The sequence below is a fragment of the Festucalex cinctus genome, chromosome 15 (assembly GCF_051991245.1).
Source record: "Festucalex cinctus isolate MCC-2025b chromosome 15, RoL_Fcin_1.0, whole genome shotgun sequence".
Classification (NCBI taxonomy): Eukaryota; Metazoa; Chordata; class Actinopteri; order Syngnathiformes; family Syngnathidae; genus Festucalex; species Festucalex cinctus.
In genome coordinates, this window is record NC_135425.1 from 27,558,885 (window position 1) to 27,568,087 (window position 9,203).

Consider the following 9,203-nt stretch of genomic DNA (forward strand, 5'->3'; position numbering starts at 1 on the left):
GGGAATTTCAATGGCTTATTTACGTCTTGGACTGCCGCGAACGGGATGAATGATGTCATCAAGCCCATGCCCAAGCCCATGGACTTTTTGGACTTGGACTTATTGAATGGACTTTTTGGGTGGACTTTTTGGACTTGGACTTTTTGGACTTGGACTTTTTGGACTTGGACTTTTTGGACTTGGACTTTTTGGGTGGACTTTTTGACTTTGACTTTTTGGATTTGGACTTTTAGGGTGGACTTTTTGGACTTGGACTTTTTGGGTGGACTTTTTGGACTTGGACTTTTTGGGTGGACTTTTTGGACTTGGAATTTTTGGACTTGAAATTTTTGGACGGACTTTTTGGGTGGACTTTTTGGACTTGGACTTTTTGGACTTTGAGGTGGACTTTTAGGACGTGGACTTTTTGGGTGAACTTTTTGGACTTGGAATTTTTGGACTTGGAATTTTTGGATGGACTTTTTGGACTTGGACTTTTTGGAAGGACTTTTTGGATGGACTTTTTGGACTTGGACTTTTTAGATTTTTTTTTACTGTTGGACATGGATTTTTGGACAGATGATTTGGATTTTTGGACCTATTCTTTGGAATTTTTGGAACATTTGGACTTGGAATGCTGGTTTATTTGGACTTTTGGGGTTAAAAAAAATTGAAACCCTAACCCTAACCCTAACCTTCCCCCTAACCCTATCCAAACTAACCCTAACCTTAGTGTTAGGTATTAGGTTAGGGTTAGGGTTAGGCGCCGGGCTGACCCCGACGCCCCGAAGTCGGAAATGACGTCGGTTTCGCGGAAGCCTTATGAATGGCGGTCTATGGGAAGCTGGAATTCGACTTGGAAGTTAGCCACTGTGCTAACGCGCGCTCCATTGACTTTGAATGGCGGGGGCATAACTCCCGCGCGCCAGTTGGAACCGGGTTTGGAACGAGGTCGCGATTCCGGATTCCGGTGAAAATGTCGGCTAATCGAAACGGGAAAAATCGCCGCGGATAGTGCGAAATTCGTAGGTGCCGGCGACGCGTTTCGTTTGAAAAGGTTTTTTGTTTAAGTATTTTTTAAGGGCCGTTTTAAAAACGCGGGCGCGGTTCGGGCGAGCGGACACCAGGTGTCGCGTGTGAGCCCGGTCGAATTCCAAGAATCGCGCACGGGTCGTATTCCGTGAACCGCGCCGGTCGGAGTCCGGGAATTGTACTTGTCGTGTTCCGTGAACCGTGCGCGTCGGTTTTCGGGAACGGCGGGGTCGTATTCCGTGAATCGTACGCGTCGCATTCCGGGAACTGTACGGGTCGTAATTCCGTGAATTGTACCGGTCGGGGTCCGGGAATTGTACTGGTCGAATACCGGGAATTGCGCTGGTCGTGTTCCGTGAACTGTACGCGTCGGATTCCAGGAATTGTACGCGTCGGATTCCAGGAACTGTACGCGTCGGATTCCAGGAACTGTACGGGTCGGATTCCATGAACTGTATGTGTCGGATTCCAGGAATTGTACTGGTCGTATTCCATGAACTGTACATGTCGGATTCCAGGAATTGTACTGGTCGGGGTCCGGGAATCGTACTGGTTGAATACCAGGAATTGTACTGGTCGGATTCCAGGAACTGTACGGGTCGTATTCCATGAATTGTACTGGTCGGGGTCCGGGAATTGTACTGGTTGAATACCAGGAATTGTACTGGTTGAATACCAGGAATTGTACTGGTCGTGTTCCGTGAACTGTACTGGTCGTATTCCATGAACTGTACGCGTCGGATTCCAGGAACTGTACGCGTCGGATTCCAGGAACTGTACGGGTCGAATTCCATGAATCGTACGTGTCGGAGCCCGGGAATTGTACTGGTCGTATTCCATGAACTGTACGTGTCGGATTCCAGGAATTGTACTGGTCGGGGTCCGGGAATCGTACTGGTTGAATACCAGGAATTGTACTGGTCGTGTTCCATGAACTGTACGCGTCGGATTCCAGGAACTGTACGGGTCGTATTCCAGGAACTCTACGGGTCGGATTCCATGAATCGTACGTGTCGGAGCCCGGGAATTGTACTGGTCGTATTCCATGAACTGTACGTGTCGGATTCCAGGAATTGTACTGATCGGGGTCCGGGAATCGTACTGGTTGAATACCAGGAATCGTACTGGTTGAATACCAGGAATTGTACTGGTCGTGTTCCATGAACTGTACGCGTCGGATTCCAGGAACTGTACGCGTCGGATTCCAGGAACTGTACGCGTCGGATTCCAGGAACTGTACGTGTCGGATTCCAGGAATTCTACTGGTCGGGGTTGAATACCAGGAATTGTACTGGTCGTGTTCCATGAACTGTACGGGTCGGATTCCATGAATCGTACGGGTCGTGTTCCATGAATTGTACTGTGTTGAAATTGTGGAATTATATGTAGGCAACCTGGAAATTGACGTGACCGTCTATTGGTCAACAGCTGATTGCAGTCATTGGTTTTTGGTCAGATATGGCCCTTCCCACTAGTAATTTTTGAGCCAATCGACGTTTGGTTTGCCCATGGTGAAATTGTGGAATTATATGTAGGCAACCTGGAAATTGACGGGACGTGTTCCATGAATTGTACTGCGTTGAAATTGTGGAATTATATGTAGGCAACCTGGAAATTGACGGGTTGTGTTCCATGAATTGTACTGCGTTGAAATTGTGGAATTATATGTAGGCAACCTGGAAATTGACGTGACCATCTATTGGTCAACAGCTGATTGCAGTGATTGGTTTTTGGTCAGATATGGCCCTTCCCACTGGTAATTTTTGAGGCAATAGACGTTTGGTTTGCCCATGGTGAAATTGTGGAATTATATGTATAAAACCTGGAAATTGACTTGGATGGGTTTTTTTTTTTTATGGCGGGCGTTACCGTTACACCCCCTTCGCAGTGATTGGTCAATGGCCAGTTGCAAGGCTGGGCTGAGTCTATAAAAGCAGTCGCTGTCAGTGCCGCCTTCAGAAGTCAAGCGAGCAAGCGCAAAAAAGGATGGGTCAATATCTGGAAAGTCCTCCTCCTGATTATGACCAGCAAGGTATGATATTTTCTTTGCATGTGCACTTGCAAAAAAAAAAATCATGGGGTCTCTGGACAGATGAGACAACTCCACGATGGATCCCGAGCATTGTGCTCACTACACTGGAGCCCCAAATGAACATGGCAATGGAAACAAGTCAAGGGTAAGTTGGCGATGTCTACATCCAGGATGGCAACCTAAATTCCTTAAAGATGACATGTAATTCCTTAAAGATGACATGCAATTCCTTAAAAATGACACGCAATTCCTTAAAAATGACACGCAATTCCTTAAAGATGACGTGTAAAATTCCTTAAAGATGACGTGCAATTCCTTAAAAATGGCGCGCAATTCCTTAAAGGTGACATGTAATTCCTTAAAGATGACATGTAATTCCCGGAAAGATGCGTTCATATTTGTAAACACTACTCAGTGAATTGCGTTTAGTGTTTTTTTATTTTTTTTTTCTATCTAGATTCACTTGGCCATGTTATGAGAGCGGATGGGCGTTTACAGAGCAAATGTGCCTCATCTCCATATCTATTATATGCATCTTATACTTTTCCACTACAAAATCGTAAAATAAAGTCTGTTTGTTGAAGAAAGCTTTTCTGAGTCACGCAGTTTTTGCTTTCACCACAAGGTGTCGCTTGACTGGCTAATTGTTAGCGTTTGTGTGTGGGGAGGAGGTGCCTTTGGCCAATCGGAAGGTGATTGGCTGCAGTACCGTGACATCACCAACACCAGACTATTTAAGCCTGCGTTTGTCCAACCCCCATTCATTAGCATCGAAGTGTGAGGGCAAGCACAAGAAAGCGCCGCTGCAGGTTCCAAGGATGAGTGAGGTGAGTTCCTGGAAATGTGCGTCGCCTTTGGGGAAAAGAGTCCGGTTTCAGGAATTCAAATCTCAAGCGAGTTCCCGCTCCAAGAATTCATCCACAACCAAGGTACAGTTCTAGAAATCTACCGATAGCCGATAGCTTTTCCCTGGCCTCCGAGGCGGGCCCCTTGCGTGTTTGAGGCCCCGCGAAGCGTCGCGTCGCGTGGTCGTTGCTTCGTTGCCCCGTCCGCGCCCGGTTCCTGGAATTGGACCCCGAACCAAAGTCCAGTTCCTGGAATTGGACCCCCAACCAAAGTCCAGTTCCTGGAATTGGACCCCCAACCAAAGTCCAGTTCCTGGAATTGGACCCCCAACTAAAGTCCAGTTCCTGGAATTGGACCCCCAACCAAAGTCCAGTTCCTGGAATTGGACCCCCAACCAAAGTCCAGTTCCTGGAATTGGACCCCCAACCAAAGTCCAGTTCCTGGAATTGGACCCCCAACCAAAGTCCAGTTCCTGGAATTGGACCCCCAACCAAAGTCCAGTTCCCGGAACTGTGCGGAGCGGGACCCAAGCGTAGCTAGCCCCCGCGAGGCCCCGCGCAGCGGGGCCGAGGACACCGGCCTCGCCTATGCCCGGTTCCTGGAATTGGACCCCCAAACCCAGTCCAGTTCCTGGAATTTGACCCCAAACCAAGGTCCAGTTCCAGGAATTCTACGGAGCACTCACTCCAGCCCCCAGTAAGTTCTGTGTCGCTATTGTGGAAGACATGACCCACACCCATGTATTATACATTGTTTTTTATTGTTGTATAGGTGAACGTGAATTGCAATGAGGAGGAGCTCCCGGAAGAACCTTTCGAGCCTTTGACACAGGAGGTTTCTGTGCCATTAACACAGGCCTCCCCGCTGAGAACTACCAAAGATGTGAACAGGTCTGAGCAGAATGTGGGGGCTGGATGACAACTTTCAAGGGAGCCCGGGGATCTCGTCTCTACTCCACAGTCCGAGGAAAAAAAGGTACACATTGGAGTAATTAAGGTGATATCCAGGAAGTCCCATGTCACTACTGTGGAAGTTTCCCCCCCCCACCCCATTGCCATGGCTTCCAAATTGGATTTTGTCATTGTATAGATGTACATGACTGAAGACGAAGATGAGATGGACGTCATGGAACAAATTGTCTTTCCCTTAACACAAGAAGTCTCCCTGCCCTTAACACAGAAGGTCTCCTCCCTGCACCGGGTGAGTAGAATTCCTGGAAGTGGTTCAATCAAATGCAACACTGGCTCGTGCCACCAAAATATGACTGTTTCCTTTCTGGTGACAGACAGGCTCACCTGGGGAAAAGAAGCAGCAAAGGAAGAGTGAAGACAGCAGCAAAAAGGTGAAAACATCTGACAAAACAGTGGGAGATGGACGGCAAGTTTCAAGGGAGGCTTCTCCCCAGTTGATGGAATTGGAGAATGTACGCCTGAGGGAAGCTGAGGTGAAATCCAGGAAGTCCCATGTCTCCTGTTGTTAAACTTGTTAAACTAACCCTAACCCTAACCCTAACCCTAACCCATAGCTATGTCTTCTATTTTGCTTTTTGTACTATAGTCTGACTTCAGTGACTGGGAAGATGCGGAACAGATAATGGAACATGCCTTGTTGGTAGAAAAACATGTCCAGCGCCCTTGAAATTTGTGAGTATAATTCCTGGAAGTAATTCTGTCATTGTAATACACCGACATGAAATATTTCTTAACCCCCGGGGGGGGGTTAGGGTTAGGGTTAACCCTAACCCTAACCCGCAAAATATAACATACTGTGTCCTTAGGATTGTGATACCACTCACACTCTCAAGTCCCGCAAGAAGAAGAAGATGGAGAAGATCAAGTTAAAGAAAAAGGACAAATTCCATCCAAAAAGGGTTAGGGTTAGGGTTAGGGGTTAGGGGTTAGGGGTTAGGGTAGGGTTAGGGGGTTAGGGTTAGGGGGTTAGGGTTAGGGGGTTAGGGTTAGGGGGTTAGGGTTAGGGTTAGGGTTAGGGTTAGGGTTAGGGTTAGGGTTAGGGTTAGGGTTAGGGTTAGGGTTAGGGTTAGGGTTAGGGTTAGGGTTAGGGTTAGGGTTAGGGTTAGGGTTAGGGTTAGGGTTAGGGTTAGGTTAGAAAAGAAAGCCGCCCCCCATTAGGAGGCAGAGGTGCACGGTCCTGCCACACTTTTTCTTCATCCTTGGGGCTCAATTTGGTCTTGATACTTTCCTCTTTTGGTGTTTGTATGTATCTTTCTCTTTGAACTTCTTGCTGTCCATACTTGGTGTTGTCTATATCTTTGTGTTTGTTGTTTATGCTTTCCTTTCTTGGTGTATGTTTTATGTGTAGAGTTGCCTTTGCTATATAAATAATAATATTATAGTGCACTTTATTGTGATGGGACCCGTCGCGACGTTTCGGAAAACCATTTGTCCTTCCTCAGGCGGAGTCCCATCTTCTCTGATGTTTCTTCTTTCCATTCTTGGTGTTTATATGTCATCGTCTTGTTGTTTTTACTTTCCTTTCTTGGTGTTTTATGTGCATCTTTATCTTTGATATCTATACTTTCCTGTCCTAGTGTGTGTCTTTCCAACTTCCTTTCCAAATGGATGCAGTTTACCGTCATGCCCAGGACTGTCTTTCTTTGTACTTTCCATACTTGGTGTTTTGTCTTCATGTTTGAGTTTTGTCTGTACTCTACAATTTGAGGTAAGTATATTTAAGGTAAGTATGTTAAAGGTAAGTATTTTTTTCGTGTTTTTGTCTCTCCAATTTGAGGTAAGTATTACAAAATTTAGGTTTGCAGGTAAGTATGTATCCACAAGCATCACCCCTCTTCCGTTGAACGTCCAGTCCCTCACTGAAGCCATCCTCTCCTCATATCTCCTCCCAGTTCTATACAATCAACAACATTCCCTTCCCTCAATTTTTTAGGTTTTACGCAGATGTATATAGCCTTGCCACCTATTACTAAGGTTTTACGCAGGTCTCATCATGCCACCTGTTATACTACCCAATTCGGGTTAGTCCCCCCCATCCAATCTGAGTTGAAGCCGTGCAGAATCAGGACTTGATACAAGAAAGATAATAACTACGGATTAGGGCCATCAGTCTTCCACAATTAGGGTTATGTTTAGGACCAAATTTAGGGGTAAGGTTAGCCAAAAATGTTCCAAATTAGGGTTCCAAATGATCTAGGGTTGAGATTAGGGCTAACATATAATTAATCAACTAGGGCCACTCAATCTCAAGGTTGAGTTTAGGATGAGGCCAAGTAGGGCGTTAATAAATTTAAATCGGGCCTATTAAATCGGGATCCCCTGGATTGAAGGTCCAGTGGGCGGCACAGGCGGAGTTAGGTTAGAAAAGAAAGCCGCCCCCCATTAGGAGGCAGAGGTGCACGGTCCTGCCACACTTTTTCTTCATCCTTGGGGCTCAATTTGGTCTTGATACTTTCCTCTTTTGGTGTTTGTATGTATCTTTCTCTTTGAACTTCTTGCTGTCCATACTTGGTGTTGTCTATATCTTTGTGTTTGTTGTTTATGCTTTCCTTTCTTGGTGTATGTTTTATGTGTAGAGTTGCCTTTGCTATATAAATAATAATATTATAGTGCACTTTATTGTGATGGGACCCGTCGCGACGTTTCGGAAAACCATTTGTCCTTCCTCAGGCGGAGTCCCATCTTCTCTGATGTTTCTTCTTTCCATTCTTGGTGTTTATATGTCATCGTCTTGTTGTTTTTACTTTCCTTTCTTGGTGTTTTATGTGCATCTTTATCTTTGATATCTATACTTTCCTGTCCTAGTGTGTGTCTTTCCAACTTCCTTTCCAAATGGATGCAGTTTACCGTCATGCCCAGGACTGTCTTTCTTTGTACTTTCCATACTTGGTGTTTTGTCTTCATGTTTGAGTTTTGTCTGTACTCTACAATTTGAGGTAAGTATATTTAAGGTAAGTATGTTAAAGGTAAGTATTTTTTTCGTGTTTTAGGGTTAGGGTTAGGGTTAGGGTTAGGGTTAGGGTTAGGGTTAGGGTTAGGGTTAGGGTTAGGGTAGGGTTAGGGTTAGGGTTAGGGTTAGGGTTAGGGTTAGGGTTAGGGTTAGGGTTAGGGTTAGGGTTAGGGTTAGGGTTAGGGTTAGGGTTAGGGTTAGGGTTAGGGTTAGGGTTAGGGTTAGGGTTAGGGTTAGGGTTAGGGTTAGGGTTAGGGTTAGGGTTAGGGTTAGGGTTAGGGTTAGGGTTAGGGTTAGGGTTAGGGTTAGGGTTAGGGTTAGGGTTAGGGTTAGGGTTAGGGTTAGGGTTAGGGTTAGGGTTAGGGTTAGGGTTAGGGTTAGGGTTAGGGTTAGGGTTAGGGTTAGGGTTAGGGTTAGGGTTAGGGTTAGGGTTAGGGTTAGGGTTAGGGTTAGGGTTAGGGTTAGGGTTAGGGTTAGGGTTAGGGTTAGGGTTAGGGTTAGGGTTAGGGTTAGGGTTAGGGTTAGGGTTAGGGTTAGGGTTAGGGTTAGGGTTAGGGTTAGGGTTAGGGTTAGGGTTAGGGTTAGGGTTAGGGTTAGGGTTAGGGTTAGGGTTAGGGTTAGGGTTAGGGTTAGGGTTAGGGTTAGGGTTAGGGTTAGGGTTAGGGTTAGGGTTAGGGTTAGGGTTAGGGTTAGGGTTAGGGTTAGGGTTAGGGTTAGGGTTAGGGTTAGGGTTAGGGTTAGGGTTAGGGTTAGGGTTAGGGTTAGGGTTAGGGTTAGGGTTAGGGTTAGGGTTAGGGTTAGGGTTAGGGTTAGGGTTAGGGTTAGGGTTAGGGTTAGGGTTAGGGTTAGGGTTAGGGTTAGGGTTAGGGTTAGGGTTAGGGTTAGGGTTAGGGTTAGGGTTAGGGTTAGGGTTAGGGTTAGGGTTAGGGTTAGGGTTAGGGTTAGGGTTAGGGTTAGGGTTAGGGTTAGGGTTAGGGTTAGGGTTAGGGTTAGGGTTAGGGTTAGGGTTAGGGTTAGGGTTAGGGTTAGGGTTAGGGTTAGGGTTAGGGTTAGGGTTAGGGTTAGGGTTAGGGTTAGGGTTAGGGTTAGGGTTAGGGTTAGGGTTAGGGTTAGGGTTAGGGTTAGGGTTAGGGTTAGGGTTAGGGTTAGGGTTAGGGTTAGGGTTAGGGTTAGGGTTAGGGTTAGGGTTAGGGTTAGGGTTAGGGTTAGGGTTAGGGTTAGGGTTAGGGTTAGGGTTAGGGTTAGGGTTAGGGTTAGGGTTAGGGTTAGGGTTAGGGTTAGGGTTAGGGTTAGGGTTAGGGTTAGGGTTAGGGTTAGGGTTAGGGTTAGGGTTAGGGTTAGGGTTAGGGTTAGGGTTAGGGTTAGGGTTAGGGTTAGGGTTAGGGTTAGGGTT

The 9,203-nt window shown here is 46.4% G+C and overlaps 1 long non-coding RNA gene across 1 annotated transcript; it reads left to right on the forward strand.

Annotated features, from left to right (window-relative positions):
* Window positions 1–4,740: 4,740 nt before the first annotated feature.
* On the forward strand, window positions 4,741–5,316 carry LOC144002182 (uncharacterized). The gene is made up of 3 exons (XR_013278680.1): window positions 4,741–4,864; window positions 4,979–5,089; window positions 5,175–5,316. It is a non-coding gene; the product is annotated as an uncharacterized LOC144002182 (long non-coding RNA).
* Window positions 5,317–9,203: the final 3,887 nt, after the last annotated feature.